The sequence below is a fragment of the Lepisma saccharinum genome, chromosome 17 (genome assembly GCF_977018435.1).
Source record: "Lepisma saccharinum chromosome 17, izLepSacc3.1, whole genome shotgun sequence".
In the NCBI taxonomy this organism is placed as follows: domain Eukaryota; kingdom Metazoa; phylum Arthropoda; class Insecta; order Zygentoma; family Lepismatidae; genus Lepisma; species Lepisma saccharinum.
The window spans coordinates 39,148,535-39,170,824 of NC_139245.1; the positions used below are offsets into that span (position 1 = coordinate 39,148,535).

Here is a 22,290-nt window from a genome sequence, read left to right on the forward strand (position 1 = left end):
CATTAGATGACTGAAAAGTAAGTAATGGTCTCTTAAACCACAAAATAGTAATATAACAACTACTTCTAATGAAAAGAGTTAGTTAATATATAATAACATAGGAATGTCAAACCTAAATTATCCTCGTAGATACTTTTTTATCCCACAAGTATATCCATTAAACTGAATTATTTTATTCACAATATTTATATTAATTTATTTTTTATTTTTAATTGTCAACTATTATAATTATAATAAATTATTAAATAATAATTTTAAGATAGAAAATAAACCAAAAATTAAATACTGAAAATGATAACAAGATTATTCTCATCATTTGACCCAACATCATCAGTTATAAATATATCACTAAATTGAATAAGAACATTCTTGGGATTATTAATAATTCCAGCCCCATTTTGGTTGATACAATCACGAACCTCTATATTATATAATATAATAATAGTAAAATTACATGAAGAATTTAAAACATTTTTAGGAATAATTAGCCACCAAGGAAGAACTCTAATATTTATTAGTATATTTTCAATAATTCTATTTAATAATTCAATAGGATTATTACCCTATGTATTTACTAGATCAAGCCTAGTCTTAGTCTTTACCCTAACCCTAGCCCTACCAATATGACTATCATTTATATTATTCGGGTGAATTAATAATACAAAACATATATTAGCACACCTAGTGCCGGAAGGTGTACCAGCACTATTAATACCAATTATAGTAGGGATTGAAATGATTAGAAACCTAATTCGTCCAATAACTCTATCAGTACGATTAGCAGCCAATATAATAGTTGGCCATTTAATAATATCAATAATTGGAAATGCAGGAACAATATTAGAAGTTATTGGAATTTCAATACTAATTTTAGCACAAGTTATATTAATTATTATAGAAACAGCCGTAGCATTTATTCAATCTTACGTATTTGCCTTATTAATTGCTATTTATTCTAGAGAATCAAAATAACTAATGTCAGCAAATCAAAATCACCCATATCACTTAGTAGATCAAAGTCCATGACCAGCAACAGGAGCCCTTAGAGCAATAATATTAACAACAGGAATAATTAGATGATTTCATCAACAAAATATAACACTATTATTAATAGGGGTAACAACAATACTCCTTACAATAATTCAATGATGACGAGATATTTCACGAGAAGGAACATATCAAGGATTACATACAAATCAAGTTATAATAGGACTACGATGGGGCATAATTTTATTTATTATTTCAGAAGTACTATTTTTCGTATCATTTTTTTGAGCATTTTTCCATAGAAGTTTGTCTCCAACAATTGAACTAGGAATAATATGACCTCCAAGGGGGATTACTCCATTTAATCCAATACAAGTACCTTTATTAAATACAGCAATTCTCTTAGCCTCAGGAGTAACAGTAACGTGAGCCCATCATAGACTATTAGAAAAAAATCATTCACATACAATGCAAGCACTTATATTAACACTAATATTAGGAGTATATTTTACTATTCTTCAAGCATATGAATACTATGAGTCCCCGTTTACTATTGCTGATGCAGTATATGGATCGACATTCTTTATAGCAACAGGATTTCACGGACTACATGTTATTATTGGATCAACATTCCTAGGAGTATGCTTAGCTCGACACATCTCATGTCACTTTTCACCCACACATCACTTCGGGTTTGAAGCAGCAGCATGATATTGACACTTCGTAGATGTAGTATGATTATTCCTTTATATTTCAATTTATTGATGAGGTAGATAATTTACTTAGTATATTTAAAGTACATTTAACTTCCAATTAAAAAGGTTATAATAAAATAAAGTAAATAATTAATATAATTATAAGTACTTCATTATTAATTATAATAATTACATCAATTGTAATAATACTATCCACACTACTATCAAAAAAAATAGTTACAGACCGAGAAAAAAGATCACCATTTGAATGTGGATTTGACCCGAAATCCTCAGCACGAATTCCATTCTCTATAAAAATTTTTCTAATTGCAGTAATTTTTTTAATCTTTGATGTAGAAATTGTATTACTATTACCAATAACAGTTATTATCACTAATTCAAAATTAATATATTGACTATGTGTTAGACTCCTACTTCTATTAATTTTACTTTTAGGCTTGTATCATGAATGAACCCAAGGATCCCTAGAATGAGCATGCTAGAGTAATAGTTAATAATAACATTTGAGTTGCATTCAAAAGGTATTGAATTATTCAATTTACTTTACTAAGCAAGAAGCAAGAGCAATCAGTTTCGACCTGAATAAATTGGTATATATTACCCTTGCTTACTTGACTGAAGCCAAAGAAAGGCGGCATATTAATGTTAATAATAAAATTAGGGTTATCTCCTCAGTTAAGGGGTATATTATTAAGTGGGGGCTGCTAACTTCCATCCTTAGTGGTGAAATTCCATTAATACTCTTCACATTATTTCTTTAGTATAAAGTTACATTATCTTTTCATGATAAAGCTGAACTTTAAATAAGTTCAAGAAATGTCTACAGAATTTTTTTATTCTTCCTAATAACTTCAATATTATGCTTTATTATAAGCTATATAAACACACATAAAGTATTAATAAAATTACTATTAAAAATGAAAATATAAAATAAATATTAAAATAATTAGAATGTATTAATTGTATATTTAAAGAACCACTCCTTATATATTTATATACTCCCTGCCCACCAATAAGTTCACTTCATCCATAATCAATAGTCTTAATATATAGGCCCCCAGTAATAAATGAACTACCAATTAATCCACCAGATGATAAATAAGGTAAAAATCATATTCCTCCTAATAAATAGTATATTATTTTATTATTAAAAAACGGATAAGTGTTAAACAAAAAAGATGTAATATTATACCCAATCCATCCCCCCAATAAAATACAAATAACTGCCCCTATTTTCAAATTAGGGGGGATAATAACAACAAAAACAGAAGGAAAAACTAATCATATTAACCCAGAACCCCCTACAACAGATAATAATAGTAAGCCTAATATACCTTTAAATATACCTCATCCCCCCTCATCAGAAAAGAATTGAAATGATGCACCTCTATAAGACTTACCAGCTAAATAATAATTTAATCGAAAACTATAGGCTATGGTCATACCAGTAGAAATTCATAATAAACCAAATATTACTAAATTAAAAGAAGATATACTTAATATTTCCAAAATTAAATCCTTAGAATAAAATCCAGCCAAAAATGGTATTCCACATAGGGCAAGACTAGAAACTATTATACAAGAAATAGTTATTGGTATTTTATTAATTAATCCCCCCATACAACGAATATCCTGAACATCCCCTATAATATGAATTACTACACCAGCACATAAAAACAGTAAAGACTTAAATATAGCATGTGTCAACAAGTGAAAAAATGATAACTCCTTTAATCCCATAGATAATGTTAATATTATTAAACCAAGTTGTCTTAGTGTAGACAAAGCAATAATTTTCCTTAAATCATATTCAAAATTAGCACCAACTCCAGCTATAAATATAGTTAATCCAGATAATAATAAAAGTACCCTACCAAAAACAGTATATATCAATATATCTCCAAAACGAATTAATAAATAAACCCCAGCAGTAACCAAGGTAGAAGAGTGAACTAATGCAGAAACTGGGGTTGGTGCAGCTATAGCTGCCGGCAACCACGCAGAAAACGGAATTTGTGCACTCTTTGTTATCCCAGCAATAATAATAAATCTAGTAATTAACCCTTTAAGTACCACACTTTTTCTTTTGATTTTATTGACTTAAATTCTGATTGGATATGATAAGGGGGTTGTTTTAAAGTGATCCACGCAGCAATAAAAACATTACCTGTTATCAGTTTCATATAAATAACTGTCCTAAAAATAGGACGCTGGTACAATAGGGTATCATACTCAACATATGCACCTTTCTGACAGAACCTAAGATGATATAAGATTTTTCATAGCTTGGTTAAAAGTTGTATTGCTACTTCTCTGTTTATTGATTATTACATTTGATACACATAATACACATACATTTTCAAATAATAAGAAAAGGAAACAATACATATATGGAACTCTGGTTGCTTATTGTGTGTGGTAAGGTGTGAAACAATCTTTGCACAATGTTACCTGACATTTCTCACAAAATGTTAAGGGTTTAGATTTGCAGTTCAGTCCTTGGCACCTTCTTTGTTTATCTCTTCGCACAACATAATGTCCAATGCCATCATACCTCACATCTTGAAATGTGGATTGTGGTGATGTTTTCGTGGGTTTTCCAAATGCAGATGGACGTCCTTGTCCTGCCTTCAAATATGCCACTGTAATTGATCTTCTGTATTCCAGCAAGTCCATTCCTGATTGTGATACCTTTCTGTACAAAATCCACGAATTTACAACTGCCATGTCAAGCATTCTTGTAAACAGACACCTATACCATTTTTTACCTCGAACAGAAGCATTGTATTTGCTTATGAGCCAGTCGTGGTGGTCAACGCCACCCATGTATTTATTATATGTCTTTACAATATGTGGCCAAGGGATGGAAATTTTCTCTCTAGCTGTTCTGCTCCATCGTGATGTTTAACACAATGGCTCAATAGTGTCAAAGTTGGTACCAATAGCAATACATTTATTATCATTCCACTTGACAAATAGTATCTCTCCTTCCACATCAAAATAGTAGTCAAATGTTCCCCTTGCATCTTTACTCAATTCTTTTGAATCCTTCAAGGGACACTTACTAAGGCAATTCTGTCTCAACGTACCTGTAGCTCTAATGCCTTTGTCTCGCAAGTGCACAAGTAAGTCTCTGCTAGTAAATAAATTATCAAAAAATATCCAGTAGCTGTTTGGCTCTTGAATTGGTTTCAACATATTGAGCACAGCACGGAAACCCAAAACTAAGTCTTCTCTTTCATTGTGTGCTATGTCTTTGCCACAATATAGGTCAAAATTAAAGCAGTATCCACTTTCACCACACAAAGCCCACATCTTATATCCAAATCCCCGAATGAATTGCTTCAGTCCATGGCGGCCATAATATTTCATATCATTTCATCCACTGACAAATATTTCTCGAATATGCCCCACCTTCGGAATTTCTCATTCACAGCAGTCAATAGTCGACGGATTTTGAAACCTCGATCATGTTTGAATTCGTTCACTTTGCTGTTATCATTGAAGTGTATAAAACTCTTAATTTTGAGATACTTATTTCTTGGCATGGCCTTTCTCACAACATCTACACATAAATCATCATCTTTACTCCAAAAGTGCTTCTCACTGGGCACCTTGTAATAGCCTGATAGTAACAGAATCCCTAAGAATCGGTATAACTCATAAAGTGATAGAAAACTGCAATTCGTTTTTTATTTCTGTTGCATACTTCACAGACTGTGTAGTAATCAAATTCAAAACGTCGCAATCGAAAAACATTTCAAAAACTTGAAGCGGAGATTTGCCTGCCAATGTACTTTCCATATCGGCTGCCTGTGATTCTGCACAAAGACCTTCAACTTGCAATTTGGTGTTCACTGGGTCACATTTCCTCCAATTTACATCATATGTTGATAGCTGCCTCTTCTTTAATCCCCCTCGTAACTTTCTACTTTTGCTGCAACCAGATGTAGGGATTTCTTCAGGTTCTTCCACATTCAAAGAAGAAGACTCCGTGTTTTCTTCATTTGGTACAATTTGCAAAACTAACTCACCAGGAACATCTGCAACTTCCACATCATTTATTTGATCATCTTCAAAAATATCTTCATCGCTGTGGATGTCATTATCGGGAGGCAGAACCACCACCACACTCAGTTCTGCAGAGTTGTCAGCTACGGCTGGATCAAGGAGAATATCCTTTATTTCACTTGCTGTAAGCCCCTTCCTAAACATGTCGACAAAGGTAAGATGATGAATAACGGGTACTGTAACATGCAAGCTGTTACCTTCTGACACGCAAAAATCACAATGGCTTTGCATACGCAGCTACTCGTTTGTCTTCTGTTGCAAGGAAGCTAGAGACATCTGTGAGGAAAAAGATGAAATTGATACCTTTAAGTTCCAGCGTCCTATAAATAGGACAGCAAACTTCATTACCATTCCACAAAGACAAAAACCTCGTGGGTTTGAGATATTCTTCATATAAATCGTATGGAGACCCTTTCAAAGTTATATATAGCATTTTTACACGCCCACTGAATATTGTTTGCAAACTAGATGAATGAAACTGATAGCATGACATAGTACTAAATATTGCTTTAATTAACTGTACTTTTACTTACGCTGTTCTCAACCCAAATTGTTATCTTTATTTATGAACATAGTTATTAATATGCTTTATTGAATAATAAAACAATTGTTTTTTCATCAACTTAGTTTTACATTTAATAAAAATTAAGAAATCAACTGTCCTATTTATAGGACGCTGGTACATAATGGGTTAATATTATATCAAAATCAGAAACTAATCATAAATAATAAATATAATTCCATCTACCATAGTTTAATATTCAAGCAATAGATAACAAAATAAACACGTCACCAATTCGATTGGACAGAGCAGTTAATATCCCAGCAGAGTAGGAACGAACATTCTGATAATAAATTACTAGACAGTAAGAAACTAATCCTAGACCATCCCATCCTAAAATAATTCTAATAATATTAGGAGAAATAATTAAAAACATTATAGATCCAACAAATAATAAGACTAAAATAATAAATCGATTTATATTATAGTCTCCCTCCATATAAGAACCTCTATAATTAATAACCATAGAAGAGATATATATAACTAAGCCTATAAAAATTAAAGATATTCAATCAAATAATATTGTTATAATAATACTAGAACTATTTAAATTAACAATATTTCACTCAATAAAAATTGTAACATCCTTAATTAAAAATATTATCCCCAATAACAATAAAATTATTCTACTAATTAATAAAATAATAGATACTATGCTTGTAATAAAAAAATTTAAAACCATTGATTTAAGAACTTTTAGTTACCACTAAGCCCACAACTTACTATTCTATTTAAACTACTTAAATATTTTAAATTCAATGAAATATTGGAGAACAAAAAATAATTAAAAAATTTAATGGAAATAAATGACAAAATAATAATAAATATTCACGAATATTACTTCTTCAACAAGAAAATACACCAGAATAATATATTCCATGTTGAGTATAAGAATATAAATATAAAGTATAGCCAGCACTTAAAAAAGAAAGTAATGCAACACCCACAAAACTAAAATAAGATCACCCAATAATTCTATTTAATAAACTAATTTCACCCAGTAAGTTAATAGAAGGCGGGGCAGCCATATTAGTAATTCTTAATATAAATCATCACAAAGATAATCTAGGAATATAATTAATTATTCCCCTATTAATTAATATACTACGACTACCTAATCGTTCATAAGTAATATTTACCAGACAAAATATCCCAGAAGAACAAAGTCCATGTGCTACTATTAAAGTAAGACCACCATTTATCCCCCATGCTCCTATAGTTATAATCCCTATTAAAACAAGACCTATGTGTGCTACAGATGAATACGCAACCAAGGCCCTTAAATCAATTTGACGTATGCAAACAAGACTAATTATTCAAATTCCAACAATTCTAATACCAAATCAAAAAATATTATATTTAATAGCTAATCTCTCGATACAAGAAATAATTCGCAAAATACCATATCCCCCAAGCTTTAATAAAATTCCAGCCAAAATCATAGACCCACTAACTGGAGCCTCAACATGAGCCCTAGGCAATCACAGATGAACCAAAAACATAGGTATCTTTACTAAAAAAGCAAACACCATTCTAATATACCAAACAAAATAATTTATATCAACATTAATATATCTAAATATATACATATATAAACCACCAACCTTATAATTTAACATAAAAATACCAACCAAAAGGGGCAAAGAAGCAAGTAATGTATAAAAAAGTAAATATACCCCCGCTTGTACTCGCTCTGGTTGATACCCTCAACCTAAAATTAAAAATAAAGTAGGTACTAATGATCCCTCAAAAAACAAATAAAATAAAAAAAAATTTATTCTTATAAAAGTTAATATTAATAATAATAATAAAATAATTAATAAAAACATAAATCTACAAGGGTAAAAATAAATAGACATAATACTATTTCTAGCCACTATTATTAAAAAGATAATTCAAATACTAAGCAAAATTAAAGAATAGGACATTACATCTAGACCAATAAAATAACCAGCCCCCCATATTCCTATACCAAATCACACTATTAATAAAAACAAAAAACAACCAAAAACAATAGAAACTTGAACCACCATTCATAAAGAACTATTAAATCTCAAAAGGATTAAAAATATAAAATAAAAAATATATTTTAACATTTTAGTAATACAAAAGAATTAAAATAATCATTACCATGAGTGCGTGTAACTGATACTATAACAGAAAGGCCAAGAGCCCCCTCACACACACAAAATGAAATAAATAATAAACAAAAATAAGCTTCTTCCTGATTATTAATAAAATAATAAGTTATATATAAATATAAGGATAATACAATAAATTCAAGGCTTAATAGAGTTACTAATAAATGCCTACGTTGAGAAATAAAACATAAAAATCTAATAAATAAAATAATTAATATAAGTAATATGCTTAACATAAGTTTTTATAGTTTAATAAAAACAATGGTCTTGTAAATCATAAATGAATTAGTAATTCTAAAAACATCAAGGAAGATATAATTATATCATCATTAGCTCCCAAAGCCAATATTTTTATTAAACTATTCCTTGATATTAAAATACAATGAATACTAATTACCATTATAATATTATTAGCACTAATAATATTATATATAAAACATCCACTATCTATGGGGATTACACTAATTACACAAACTGTTACTGCATGTCTAACAATATCAACATTTCTAAAATCCACATGACTTTCCTATGTATTATTCCTAGTATTTTTAGGAGGAATATTAGTTCTATTTATTTATACAACAAGACTTACACCAAATGAAATATTCAAAATAAGAATAAAAATATTGGTCTTGGGTATAACCCTAATATTATTATGTTTATTTATATTAATAATAATAGATCCATTATTAACCCCCTCAATATTACAAAATATAGATACCTATACAACCTGAAGAAATATCCCCCCACTACCAGGAATAAAATTATATAATGAATCCATTATAATAATAACTACTATAACAGTAGTATATTTATTTATTACATTAATTGCAATTGTAAAAATTACTAGACTTTCACACGGCCCACTAAAAATAATTAAATAATTACAAATGACAAAGCCAGCACGGATCTATCACCCTCTACTTAAACTAGCAAATAATGCATTAGTGGATTTACCAGCCCCACTAAATATTTCATACTGATGAAATTTTGGCTCACTTATAGGAATATGTCTTTCAATCCAAGTCTTAACAGGTCTTTTTTTAGCAATACATTATATCTCAAGAACAGATTTAGCCTTTTCTAGAGTAACACACATCTGCCGAGATGTAAACTATGGGTGAATATTACGAACTATTCATGCTAATGGAGCCTCCATATTCTTTATTTGTATATATATACATGTTGGACGAGGAATATATTATGGATCCTACTTATATTTTCACACATGATCTATTGGGGTTATAATTATATTAGCAACAATAGCAACAGCATTTGTTGGGTATGTACTACCATGAGGTCAAATATCATTTTGAGGTGCTACAGTAATTACTAATTTACTCTCGGCAATTCCATATTTAGGAACTATATTAGTTCAATGAATTTGGGGGGGATTTGCAGTAGATAGTGCCACACTAACTCGATTTTTTGCCTTCCATTTCTTATTACCATTTATTTTAATAGCAATATCCATAGTTCATTTACTTTTTTTGCATCAAACCGGATCTAATAATCCACTATCTATCAATAGCAACATGGATAAAATTCCATTCCATCCATACTTCTCCATAAAAGACATATTAGGCTTTATACTTATAATTTTAATATTAATACAACTCTCATTAATATTTCCAACAACCCTAGGAGATCCTGAAAATTTTACCCCCGCAAATCCGCTAGTAACCCCTGTACATATTCAGCCAGAATGATACTTTCTATTTGCATATGCCATTCTACGATCAATTCCAAATAAGCTTGGGGGAGTAGTGACACTAGTATTATCCATTATAATTTTATTTATTATACCAATACACCATAAAAGAAATTTTCGTGGCCTACAATTTTACCCCTTAAATCAAGTATTATTTTGATTAATATTTGCAACCTTTATTTTATTAACCTGAATTGGGGCCCGACCCGTAGAAACCCCATATATTACTACTGGGCAAGTATTAACAATTATATATTTTATATACTTCATCATATCCCCGGCAACCCTACTATTATGAGATAAAATTTTAAAAAAATGACTTCTTGACTGAAATTTTAAGTGTATGTCTTGAAAACATAAAATAGAATGTAAATATTCTAGAAGTCTTCACATTCTAATTATTATGCAACTAAATATAAATTGATACAATCAAGCCCCTAAAACCAACAAAAAAAAATAAATAATTCAAAGAAACCGGAAGAAAACTCCTTCAAGCTAAATATATAAGCTTATCATAACGAAATCGTGGTAATGTACCTCGAATTCAAATATAAATAAAACCTAAAAAAATAACCCTTAAATAAAAAAGATAAGAAAAATGATATCCCCCCAATAATAAAATTCTAAATAAAACACTTATAAATAAAATGCTAGCATATTCAGATATAAAAATTAAAGCAAACCCCCCAGCACTATACTCAACATTAAACCCAGAAACAAGTTCAGACTCCCCCTCAGCAAAATCAAAAGGAGTTCGATTAGTTTCAGCTAAACAAGAACTCAACCAGGCTAGCGCCAATGGTATAGCAATAAAAATAAACCATAAATAATCCTGAAAGACATTGAATAAAAGTAAATTATAACCACCAATTAAAAAAATAAAAGACAATAAAATTAATACTAATCTAACCTCATAAGAAATAGTTTGAGCAACGGCTCGAAGCCCACCAAGTAATGCATAATTAGAATTAGATGATCACCCAGCAGATATTACTCTATACACTCCTATTCTTATACAACATAAAAAGAAAAACACCCCCAAATAAAAATTAAATAATAAGGTATGATATGGAAAAATAACCCAAACAACCAAAGATAAGAATAAACTAAAAACTGGAGATATATAATATGGATAATAATTTCTTAAAGTAGGTAATGTTTGCTCCTTAGTAAATAATTTAACTGCATCAGCAAAGGGCTGAAAAATACCACAAATACCAACCCGATTAGGTCCCCTACGAATTTGAATATAACCTAACACCCTACGCTCAAAAAAAGTAAAAAAAGCAACTCTAATTAAAACACACACAACTAAAATAATAAAAGAAATAATTCCAATAAATAAATCTAATATCATCCACTATAAAAAGAAATTTATCTTCATTATTGAATTCTAAATTCAATGCACTTCTCTGCCATAATAGTAATTATTATTAATCAATATATTACATATATAATATAAGTATTTGGTCCTTTCGTACTAAAACACTCTTAATATTAAGAGATAGAAACCAACCTGGCTCACGCCGGTTTGAACTCAGATCATGTAAGAAATTAAAGGTCGAACAGACCGTCAAATTTGAAATGCTACACCCAAATGATATCTTAATCCAACATCGAGGTCGCAACCCCTCCTGTCGATAAGATCTCTCAAGAAAGATTACGCTGTTATCCCTAAGGTAACTTATTCTTTAAATCACTAAAAATGGATCCCAAATAATAAAAATTATTGAATATTAAATAAAAAAGAGCTAATTATTATCTTCCCATCACCCCAACGAAATATTATTTAATAATATATATAGTTATACTACTAATCAAAACATCATTAAAATAATATAAAGATCTATAGGGTCTTATCGTCCCCTTAAAAAAATAAAGCCTTTTCACTTTAAAGTAAAATTATACATTAATTAACTAAAGACAGTCTATTCCTCGTCCAACCATTCATTCTAGCCCCCAATTAAAAGACTAATGATTATGCTACCTTCGCACGGTCAAAATACCGCGGCCATTAAACAAGCGTCATTGGGCAGGTTATACTTCATATAAAAATCATGAAAAGATGTTTTTGATAAACAGGCGAGAATAAATTTTGCCTAATTCCTTTAATTAATTAAATAAATATACTAATAGAATCATAATTTCAAAATAAAACCAATTAAAACATATAATTAAGTAAGAAAGTAAAACCAAACTAAATTTTTAATAAAATTTCAAATAAATTATAACAAAATTACAAAAATTAGCAATCTCCAAACCAATAAATATAATAGTTTATTATAAAGTTATAACCAACGTATTAACCAGAAGCACATCCCCCTAGTCATAACTAAACATTAACATTATAGTATATATCAATATAAAAAATATTAAAATGTAAAGCTATATTAAATATAATTCCCTAATAACTAGATATAAGGTAAGTCGAATAACATTTTATTACAAGTAGCAATTTTAACAGAAAAATATAACACTTTTACCTTAAAATTAATTCTACTAGCTCCCCACCCTTCGAGAAAACAGAATATTCAATTAAAATTTAATCCTCCCTGATACAAAAGGTACGATTATTAACATCTCCTATAATAAAAATTAATATTTCATATATTTAATAAGTCCAACACTGTACTAATAATCTATAACAAACTAATTCATATGTACTAATCATATAACCAACCACAATAAAATTCCTTTTCATATATAAACAATTTATAAATAAAATTCAAATAGTAATAAAATTTCTATCAAAATATGTCGAATTGCACGACTAACTACTCAATGTAAATGAATATTCTAACTAACAGAAATATTTTGATACTACTCAAACTAGGCACACCTTCCGGTACGCCTACTATGTTACGACTTATCTCACCTATATAAATGAGAGTGACGGGCGATGTGTGCATGCCCTAGAGCTAATAAACCAAAATGTTATTCTAAAACAAAATTACAATTAAATCCAATTTCAAACATAATTACAACACATTATCCAAATCAATATAATGTAACCCATCTCCACCCACTAATTAGCTGCACCTTGACCTGAAATATATTCCAATAGAAAAAAAAACATATATATTTAAATATTCAAACTACGGCGGTATACAAACTGATATTTTACAATAATAGGTCAAATAAAACGCGGAATATCGATTACGGGACAGGTTCCTCTAAATAGAATAAAGCACCGCCAAATTCTTTGAGTTTCAAGATCATAACTAATACTACTCAAACCAAATTCACAATGACAATAATAGGGTATCTAATCCTAGTTTAATATATCACCTTTATAGAATTAATAAAAATAAAGAACAAATTATATTAAAAATTTCACCCAATAAATAAAACATAAACAACCAAAAATCAATTATTACTACAATTAAGTCAACAATCCTCCACTTATGTCCCCACGTCTAACCGCGGCAGCTGGCACGAATTTAGCCGGACAAAATAAATATTAAAATTCAAAATTCTGTAATCTAATTTACACTAAAATTAAACAAACCCACACACTGCGAACTAAGTCAAAATACACCGTTTCAACCCATAAAAAATTGACGGAAGTTTTTCCTCTCTTTAATAAATACATATGTAAAATTTAACTAGGGAGATTCAAGCTAGAATAAAACTTTAACTTAAAAATATAAAGAGAGGTTCTTTATTATTACATATTATGTATTATATTAAATTAAATTATAATTAGAAATTATCTCACGAAAATTTCCCCCCTTATATTTTTTTACTCACTTTCCCGTACTATATAGAACACAATTTTTTTTTTCCCTCAAAATTGTGTTCTATATAGATATATTAACTTCTTTTTTCTCTAAACTCAATAAGTGTTAAAATGACATGTTAATTAAGTCAATTACTTTAAGTTAGGCTACAAAAACTTAAAAAAATATTGGATAAAATTAAAACTAATTCTGAAGTATTTTATATTATTTAATAAATAGGTTCTACTTATTGATCATAACAATAAAAATCTAATAAATAATATTATTAGCCCACTATTATAATTTAATTATAAATAAGATGTCTGAAAAAGAATTACCATGATAGGGTAAAGTATACATGAAACTTAACATGTTCTTATTAAATTAATTTTTTATAAAAAATTAATTTTTATAACTGAAAGGATTAAACTTTCTCCAATGGTATCAAACCCCATAGTGCATCATACACCAAAATATAATAAAAAGGTAAGCTAATTAAGCTAGAGGGCTCATACCCCACATATGAAGGTTTATAATTAATCCTTCCCTTTTTAATGCTCACAACCCCCAAAAAAATAATATTCCTATTGACCCTCACAATAGGAACCCTCCTCTCTATTTCTTCCACCTCATGATACGGAGCCTGGATAGGCTTAGAAATTAATTTAATATCTTTTATTCCATTAATTTCCACACCAAATAATCAACGAAATACAGAAGCATCACTTAAATACTTTCTAATCCAAGCATTAGCATCATCAATAATTTTGGCCGCAGCATTAATTATGATTAATGCTGTAAACTTCAATATACAAACCCAACTTCTAATTATAGCTTTATTAATAAAAATAGGAGCTGCTCCATTTCACATTTGAATACCAGAAGTTATAGAAGGAATGACATGAATTAACTGTTTAGTAATAACAACTATTCAAAAAATTGCTCCATCAACATTACTTAGATACGTAATTGACAATTTAAGTATAATTCTAATTTTAACAATTAGAACATCAGCAATTATTGGGGCAATTGGAGGATTAAATCAAACCTCATTACGAAAAATTATAGCCTTTTCATCAATTAACCACATATCATGGATTATCCTAAGAATAGCATCAGAAGATAACACCTGATTAACATACTTACTACTATACATTCTTATAACTACCTCTACCATTATGTTATTTTCAATAAACAAAACATACTACATCCATCAATTGTTTATATTGAAACTTCCCCCCATCAAAAAGATGTCTTTATTTATATCAATACTATCTCTTGGTGGGCTACCACCCCTACTAGGGTTTTTACCAAAATGACTAGTTATTATTCAAACAACCAACCTTAAACAATTAATTATAATTATAATTCTAATTAGTATATCACTATTAACCCTATACTATTACTTACGAACCTCCCTTACATCAATTTTAATAAATTATAAAACTAATATATGAAATATTACTAACAACAAGCCCTTAAATTTAAAAGAACAAGTATTATCGGTAATTACAATTTTTCTTGCAGTATGTGGACTACCTATAATTCAACCAATTTATATATCCTTATAAGGTCTTAAGTTAATTTTAAACTAATGACCTTCAAAGTCATAAATAAAGGGCATTCTTTAGGCCTTAATACATATAATGTATCACCCTGAAATTGCAGTTCAAAATTATTATTCTTAACTATAAAGCCAAAATTTAATGAGAGAGCTTAAAACTCATAAATAAATTTACAGTTTATCACCTATAAAACTTCAGTCATCTCATCTTGCAACGATGATTATTTTCTACTAACCATAAAGATATTGGTACAATATATTTAATTTTCGGGGTATGATCAGGAATAGTTGGAACATCATTAAGAATCTTAATCCGTATAGAATTAGGCCAACCAGGAAGTTTAATTGGAGATGATCAAATCTACAATGTAATTGTAACTGCACACGCATTTATTATAATTTTTTTCATAGTAATACCCATTATAATTGGAGGATTTGGAAACTGATTAGTACCCTTAATAATTGGAGCCCCAGATATAGCCTTCCCACGATTAAATAATATAAGATTTTGATTACTACCCCCATCATTAACTCTACTATTATCAGGAAGAATTGTAGAAAGTGGTGCAGGAACTGGTTGAACAGTGTATCCTCCCCTATCTGCAGGAATTGCACATGCTGGAGCCTCTGTTGATTTATCAATTTTTTCATTACACTTAGCAGGAGTATCCTCTATTCTAGGGGCAGTAAACTTTATTACAACAGTAATTAATATACGAACTATAGGAATATCTATAGAACGAGTACCATTATTTGTATGGTCAGTAGTAATTACTGCAGTTCTACTGTTATTATCACTACCAGTTCTAGCAGGAGCAATTACCATATTATTAACAGATCGAAACTTAAATACCTCATTTTTTGATCCATCTGGTGGGGGAGATCCAATCTTATATCAACACCTATTCTGATTTTTTGGACACCCAGAAGTATATATTCTAATTCTACCAGGATTTGGAATAATTTCACATATTGTAACTCAAGAAAGAGGTAAAAAAGAAACATTTGGGGTTCTAGGAATAATTTATGCAATAATAGCAATTGGATTCCTAGGATTTATTGTATGGGCACATCATATATTTACTGTAGGAATAGACGTTGATACACGAGCATATTTTACTGCAGCTACAATAATCATTGCTGTACCAACAGGAATTAAGGTATTTAGATGAATTGCAACATTACATGGGACACAAATTAATTACTCCCCATCAATATTATGAGCATTGGGATTTATTTTCTTATTTACGATAGGAGGATTAACAGGAGTAGTATTAGCAAATTCATCACTAGATATTGTACTACATGATACATACTATGTTGTAGCACATTTTCACTATGTATTGTCTATGGGAGCAGTATTTGCTATTATAGCAGGACTAGTACATTGATTCCCACTATTTACAGGAGTAATAATAAATCCAGATTGATTAAAAATTCAATTCATCTCAATATTTATTGGAGTCAACCTAACATTCTTTCCACAACATTTTCTAGGGTTAAGAGGAATACCACGACGATATTCAGATTATCCAGATGCATATATAATATGAAATATTGTTTCAAGATTAGGATCAATCTTATCATTTACAGCAGTAATTATTATAATTTTTATTACCTGAGAAGGTATAACAAGCGCCCGACCAACATTATTTAATCTACAACAAGCATCATCAATCGAGTGATATCAAATGTCACCTCCTTCTGAACATACATACTCAGAACTTCCAATACTCCTTACTAACAACTAATATTTAAGGTGGCAGAGAAGTGCATTGAATTTAAGCTTCAAATATAAGGGATATCCCTTACTTAAAAGTGGCAACCTGAAATCAAATAGGACTACAAGATAGATCCTCCCCATTAATAGAACAAATAATATTTTTCCATGACCACACAATATTAATTTTAATTATAATTACAGTATTAGTAGGATATTTAATAGCATCATTATTTAATAACAAATTAACAAATCGAATACTTTTAGAAGGACAAACATTAGAAACAATATGAACAATTATGCCAGCAATTACCCTAATTTTTATTGCCCTACCCTCTTTACGTTTATTATATTTATTAGATGAAATTAATCAACCTTCATTAACACTTAAAACTATTGGGCATCAATGATATTGAAGTTATGAATATTCAGATTTTATAAAGGCAGAATTTGATTCATATATATCCCCAACAAATGAAATATCTTTAGACTCATTTCGATTATTAGACGTAGATAACCGAACAGTACTACCAATTAATATAGATATCCGAGTGTTAACTACGTCTGCAGACGTACTACATTCATGGGCCATACCATCTATAGGAATTAAGATAGATGCCACTCCAGGGCGGCTTAACCAAGCAGGGGTAAATATTAGTCGAATTGGTCTCTTTTTTGGACAGTGTTCAGAAATTTGTGGGTCTAATCATAGATTTATACCAATTATTGTTGAAACTACAACTCACAAATCTTTTATTAGTTGATTAATAAAAATTATACAAGAATCATTAGATGACTGAAAAGTAAGTAATGGTCTCTTAAACCACAAAATAGTAATATAACAACTACTTCTAATGAAAAGAGTTAGTTAATATATAATAACATAGGAATGTCAAACCTAAATTATCCTCGTAGATACTTTTTTATCCCACAAGTATATCCATTAAACTGAATTATTTTATTCACAATATTTATATTAATTTATTTTTTATTTTTAATTGTCAACTATTATAATTATAATAAATTATTAAATAATAATTTTAAGATAGAAAATAAACCAAAAATTAAATACTGAAAATGATAACAAGATTATTCTCATCATTTGACCCAACATCATCAGTTATAAATATATCACTAAATTGAATAAGAACATTCTTGGGATTATTAATAATTCCAGCCCCATTTTGGTTGATACAATCACGAACCTCTATATTATATAATATAATAATAGTAAAATTACATGAAGAATTTAAAACATTTTTAGGAATAATTAGCCACCAAGGAAGAACTCTAATATTTATTAGTATATTTTCAATAATTCTATTTAATAATTCAATAGGATTATTACCCTATGTATTTACTAGATCAAGCCTAGTCTTAGTCTTTACCCTAACCCTAGCCCTACCAATATGACTATCATTTATATTATTCGGGTGAATTAATAATACAAAACATATATTAGCACACCTAGTGCCGGAAGGTGTACCAGCACTATTAATACCAATTATAGTAGGGATTGAAATGATTAGAAACCTAATTCGTCCAATAACTCTATCAGTACGATTAGCAGCCAATATAATAGTTGGCCATTTAATAATATCAATAATTGGAAATGCAGGAACAATATTAGAAGTTATTGGAATTTCAATACTAATTTTAGCACAAGTTATATTAATTATTATAGAAACAGCCGTAGCATTTATTCAATCTTACGTATTTGCCTTATTAATTGCTATTTATTCTAGAGAATCAAAATAACTAATGTCAGCAAATCAAAATCACCCATATCACTTAGTAGATCAAAGTCCATGACCAGCAACAGGAGCCCTTAGAGCAATAATATTAACAACAGGAATAATTAGATGATTTCATCAACAAAATATAACACTATTATTAATAGGGGTAACAACAATACTCCTTACAATAATTCAATGATGACGAGATATTTCACGAGAAGGAACATATCAAGGATTACATACAAATCAAGTTATAATAGGACTACGATGGGGCATAATTTTATTTATTATTTCAGAAGTACTATTTTTCGTATCATTTTTTTGAGCATTTTTCCATAGAAGTTTGTCTCCAACAATTGAACTAGGAATAATATGACCTCCAAGGGGGATTACTCCATTTAATCCAATACAAGTACCTTTATTAAATACAGCAATTCTCTTAGCCTCAGGAGTAACAGTAACGTGAGCCCATCATAGACTATTAGAAAAAAATCATTCACATACAATGCAAGCACTTATATTAACACTAATATTAGGAGTATATTTTACTATTCTTCAAGCATATGAATACTATGAGTCCCCGTTTACTATTGCTGATGCAGTATATGGATCGACATTCTTTATAGCAACAGGATTTCACGGACTACATGTTATTATTGGATCAACATTCCTATGAATGTTGACATAAAAGTACCTATTATTTCAGACCTATGAGTCAATTTCAGTCACAGTAATTTACAACTATTATTATAATAGGAACGTGATAATTTCAAACTCAAGTGGTGTTTTCTGAGAAGACAACGCTATTACGGGTTAATATGCCTAGTTTACCCCCCTGATAAAAAACAACAACATTGTTTCCCCCTCGCTGGAAAAAAATCTGAGGACGTTCCCTTGTCCTCAAGTGCGCACGCCTATGCCACCCCCCCAAAAAAACGTCGTTTATCCGCTACTATTAGATCATTGGATTTTGTAGCAGATCTTCTGGTTTCTCAAGGAACAATCTCCTGATTTTTTCAAGTCTGACCTGCCAACACTGCCCCGAGCAACGTCAACGGCAGGGAAGATGCGCGAACGCTTTTGACGGAAGGTTCTTTTCTTTGTGATCGAACTTTTTTATATATATAGTGTTCGTTTCTTTCGTTCGAATTTCTACTTACAAAATTCAACTTCAGAGTGCCCTCAATCAACCCGAAACGCTCAACTGTTTCACAACTCTACCACTGGGATTTCTCTTATACAACGCTCTCTGTTCAACAGGCTGCCCCAGTTCTATAATAAACTGCCCACAAACATTGACCTTTTCCCCCAGAAAGTGCTTTCCAATCATCACTAACAATACTTCTGTAGATCTTTTGTTTGTTTCCTTGTTCATGTTTCCTCATGTATATATTTACCTTTCTTGCTTTTACCTAAAACCATCTTGACTTGTTTTCGTTAATCTGTTACAGTTTCAGTGTAAAATGGCCATTACAAGTGTTGTATCTGCAAAAAATACTAACAAATGCAAAGTTAATCACGAATATTTGTAACGTAAATTTAGTATTGTATATCCTGACATTTTTTCGTATCCTTGGAATTTGAGTACGCAGAAGATCTGACTTGGTGCAAAGTGCAAAGATCATTTAGTGATCATTTAACCCTAGTACGCTACAACGGATGAAGATTGTTATTTGAAAATTTGAAACATACTTTTGTTCATTATCGTCATGGAAAAATATGAGTATGTAATAGCATGGAGCTACCAGAGTGGATTAATTTAAATCAAGTGGGTTTTTTTAGATCACTGATTTAAATCACTCTAAATAAATATTTTTTAGAATAATGTCCAAGGATTTTCTAGATATCATAAAGAATTTTGGTGAAAGTACATTACTCTCGTAATAATTTAATCGTGATTATTAGGTTCTAAGATAGGAAAATAAATAAAATAAAATATATGTACTGATGATGTGTAGCTCATATGAAAGGAAATGTAAACAAGGGATTTCTCTTGATTTTAAATTCAATAATTGTAAGGGCAAAAATAGCAAATTTTTTGTTGTTAAACCATAAAGAGTGTTAATATCATTAAACTGGAAATAAGCATGGCAGCTGATATTTTTCAAATTATTAAAAAATCTCCAAATTTCAGCTATAAGGACTATAAAAATATTTAAGTTAATATTTTAAGTTACAATTATAGAGTGCATCCAGAATGTTTTATTTTCACTGGAAGAAAAGTTACCGAAATTGTTATTAGTTTAATTAACAAACTCAACAAACATTTTCATAACAGTCACAGTATCAGAAACAGAAAAATGTATATTTACGTATATTATTTATTTGCTTTAATCAAACTGTTCAAATATTTTACAATGTCGTTTACTAGAAAAAGCCTTTCTATAAAAACATATATCTATGTGCATGGTGCCAAAACCCTGCACGCTATAGATTTTAATAAAAAATCGATTTAAATAAAAAATCTACAAAATATATTTTTTTAATAAAAATCATGGTTCTTATCCACCCTGGTAGCTACTATGCCTTTGTTACTTAGTCTGATTTGAGCAATTTGTTCAAAGACAAAGGTACGGGAAAGCTGCTAATGTGATGCTTTTGATTTTACATAATTCTTCCTTTTTCAATGTTTTTTTAATACATATATACCCTCAAAAAATATGCCTCAAAAGTAGGTAACATTCTTATTGGTGTAACACACATACTTAAAGGCCTGCATACTTAATGTAGTTTGGCAGCAGATGGTGTAACAAGACACCAAATATGGCAATAAACGACACCAATTACTCATTAACACCAAAAGGAGTGTCCCGTTGCCACCACTTCTGGTGGAAACTTAGTTGAATATTTTCAGAGTGTATATACACATTTTGCTATATCTAGTACATAATTCTCCGGGCCATAATTACTACGTATTAATCAGGCACTGCTAATAATATTAATTAATGCTGTTTCTAAGAAAATAATCAATGTCCACACGACAAGTTCGTTATTTCTCTTTCTGCGGGATATGTTAATTAATGGATCGCTGAAGAATATCTTTCTTTACCTTCCTATTGATAGAATACGCTTTACATCAAAATGCCTACGTATAGACATAGGCTGTTTGTCTTCTGTGGATACTCACCACTCAAACATGATTTTGGTGCTGCAACTTCAATTCCTATAAACCTGCCACTACCATAACAGAACGTTCAAATGGCAGGAGAACATGTTAGACATGGAGCTCTGTGTAAACAAGCCGCACGGTTATCAAACGAACAATTAGGCATAATGTCCAACAGTGTGTAAACACTAGAAGGACGGTGCGTGTTCTAGTTTAGTTGTCAACTGGAAAGGACAAAACGTTTTGTCCTTCTGCAT

The 22,290-nt window shown here is 29.8% G+C and overlaps 5 pseudogenes; 2 read left to right on the plus strand and 3 right to left on the minus strand.

Annotated features, from left to right (window-relative positions):
• Positions 1 to 3,043: 3,043 nt before the first annotated feature.
• On the minus strand, positions 3,044 to 8,369 carry LOC146001274 (NADH-ubiquinone oxidoreductase chain 5-like; annotated as a pseudogene).
• On the minus strand, positions 7,182 to 8,279 carry LOC146001275 (NADH-ubiquinone oxidoreductase chain 4 pseudogene; annotated as a pseudogene).
• A 2,228-nt stretch (positions 8,370 to 10,597) lies between the features above and the next one.
• LOC146001678 (NADH-ubiquinone oxidoreductase chain 1 pseudogene) lies at positions 10,598 to 12,376 on the minus strand (annotated as a pseudogene).
• Positions 12,377 to 16,809: 4,433 nt separating this feature from the next.
• On the plus strand, positions 16,810 to 17,991 carry LOC146001383 (cytochrome c oxidase subunit 2 pseudogene; annotated as a pseudogene).
• Positions 17,992 to 18,952: 961 nt separating this feature from the next.
• LOC146001276 (cytochrome c oxidase subunit 3 pseudogene) lies at positions 18,953 to 19,603 on the plus strand (annotated as a pseudogene).
• Positions 19,604 to 22,290: the final 2,687 nt, after the last annotated feature.